Source organism: Microtus ochrogaster, chromosome X (genome assembly GCF_000317375.1).
Source record: "Microtus ochrogaster isolate Prairie Vole_2 chromosome X, MicOch1.0, whole genome shotgun sequence".
Lineage (NCBI taxonomy): Eukaryota > Metazoa > Chordata > Mammalia > Rodentia > Cricetidae > Microtus > Microtus ochrogaster.
This window is the reverse complement of record NC_022026.1, coordinates 13,747,090-13,750,120: the sequence shown is the minus strand read 5'-3', so window position 1 is coordinate 13,750,120 and position 3,031 is coordinate 13,747,090.

Sequence of the window (3,031 nt, the reverse complement as noted above, 5' to 3'; positions counted from 1 at the left end):
CAATGACCTTCCTCCATCAGAGAGAGAGAGAGAGAGAGAAGGAACAAGGGAGGGAGAGAGGGAGGGAGAGATAGGGCTAGCTAGAAAGTGATGATGAGAAGGAGCATTGTTATTGGGCTGGACATCACCAGGAGCTTGTCGGAGCTTCTGACATTTTGCCATTTGTCGCACGAACTCTGATATTCTAATATTACTACAAGAAACCATTTTTTTCAGGTTCTCAACAAGAAATGCTTAACTTTTGACCTTTGAAACTAATGAGTTTTTCATTTCCTCCAGAGTTATTTTCCTTTCAAAGCTGAATTTCTTTCACAGTTACAGAAACACTCCTGTCTTAGTTACCTTTCTATTGCTCAGATAAAACACCATGACGAGACACCCTATAGAAGAAAGAATTTATTTGCGGCTTACAGTTTCAGAGGGTTAGAGCCCATGACCTTCGTAACTCATAGCACGGAGCCTGACAATAGGCAGGCAGGCAGGCAGGCAGGTAGGCAGGCATGATGCTGGAACAGTAGCTGAGAGTTCACATTTTGAGATTCAACCATAAAGTAAAGAGGACACTAGGCTTGGCATGGGCTTTTGAAACATCAAAGTCCACCTCCCCTGTGACATACCTCCTCCAACAAGGTCACACCTAATCCTTTCCAAACAGTTCTACTGAAGTATCCAAACATAAGATCCTGTGGGGTCCATTCCCATTCAAACCACCACAATTCCCATCTACACCTACATTGTATTTCAGATATAAGTTGTGACAATATTAAGAGTATGATCTCTTAGTACTAAAGACAAGGATGGTTGCAACACAATAATGTAAGGCACAGAAAATAACCATCTTAGTAATATTCACAATATTGGTGAATGTTAGATGGATAATTGAGCTAATAATTATTTGCCAGTTAGCTTAGCTGTGTTTTATAAACAATTATCAATATGTGCACATAAATCAATTTAATTTCAAGATGCTTGAGGCGATATCAAAAAACCCAAATTATGATTTTTTTTTTCTGTAACCCAGTTGAAACATGGGCACATTTTAGGTGTGCTGTCTGGTTTTATAGGGGTGGGGGATAATTAGCATGCCATCCACACAGGAGTTGCTTTATTGACCACAAGTATGAACTAGTATCATGTGTGGTCATGCAATTACAGTTTTGTTTTGTAGGCACAGCTGAAAGAATCATGTGAGCTTCTTAGTACATGAAATTTCATAGCGATATATGTGCAAGTAAGATTGACATCAGAAATTTTGGGGTGGTTGGTGATCAGGATAAAGTAGAGTATTGATGTCTTTGTTAATTTCCTAGAAAAGAGCCACATGAAGAGTAGAAGACGATAGGTTTGCCGGTTCAGTGATTCGCTTTTAACAGTCAAGATCTGAAACCTTCACAATTAGTACCTTGGCTATGTCTACCTTGTGAACTGACTCACCAGTAAGGTGAGCCTGAGGAGGGTCAGCAGAGAGCTCCCATAGTGCTTTCTGTGGATCAAGGACACACCGTGTGAGGCAATCAGTCCTTCCCACCACTGTATGGGGCAGGTTTGAGTACCATCTCCATTTTACATAGCAGGAGACAGACAGAGGTCAAGACTTGAAGGAAAGAGGTATTCAGGAGTAAACTTCTAATGTTCTCTGACATTTTGTGACATAAAGACAGACAGGGCCACATCACAGGCAGAACTAAAAGTGACATCTTTTTCTGAACTCTCCTATATCTTACCTGTGCCTCTTGCAGTCTTTTACTGAATTTGTCCCTAAGGTGGCAGTTACTTTTACATATCTATCATCCAGTCTCCCAGATAAGACAAAATCACTGTCTGATCCATCTCTCTAACCAAAAGCATTTAGTACAGTGCCTGGAAATTGATTCTAAATGAACCCTTTACAGGCGTGTGTGTGTGTGTTCATGTTCACTCAGCAGGAGAATTAAAAACAGGTTGTTTTTCTTTTCCATGGTAGGAAAGGAGACTAACACTGAGCTGCACAGAAATGATAGTTGTACCCCAATAACAGGATAAATAGATAAATACGACACATCTTAGGAGTGCAGTTCTGCTGAGAATATTCCTTTTCATCAGCTAAGCATTCTTATGTGAATTAATCATGAGGGCATTATGGTATTACAGCAAGTGAGATACTATAACACTCTTGTTAAAAGAGAATTCTACTTCTATTACTACTTATATTACTAGTGTACTTGCAAACTGTGCTGAGAGCTTTATATAAACTCTTCTGCTAATTCTTGATCTTGACTCTTGAATGAGGTCTATCTTTAACTCTACTTGCCAGATTAAGAAAGTGGGGCTTGAAACAGCTTAAGAACTTGTTGCTCAAGTCACACAGTAGAGCTGGAGTCTGTAGCACCTGACCACTTTGTTGTAGGAGTCCTTTGGCATAAATTATCTGAAAAATACCATTTTCCTTTCCTACCATGGAAAAGAAAAACAACCTGTTTTTAATTCTCCTGCTGAGTGAACATGAACACACACACACACACGCCAGAAGGAGGAAGGAAGTTGCTGACTTCCTAGGTACTCCATTAGAACTTAACGATAAATTCCCAGAATACGTGGGATTTAATAATCCCTTTATCCTTCTACTTAATACAATTTAGCACACGTTATTGGGAGAAGATTGTAGAATCACTTTACTCCAATTATTCATAAATCATGTAAAATTTGTGAAGAACATTCAGGAAATGGGGAAATTAGTGCTTAACCTTGAAGCCCGTGTACAAGCTGGTCAGTAAAAGCAGAACAAGGCAGCAAGTGAATGGAAATAAAATCTTCCAAGGAGAAAAATTGTCGCATTTCTTGTTGACAACTTGAAAAAAATGGTTTCTTGCAGTAATATTAGAGCACCAGAGTTCATGGGACAAATGGCAAAATGTCAGGCAGTTCCTGTGCTCCTGGTGTCTTGGTCCTGCTTCCTTAATGTGCTGGCTTTGAGGGAGCCTAGCCAGTTTGGATGTTCACCTTCCTAAATATAGACGGAGGGGGGAGGACCTAGGACTTACCACAGGGCAGG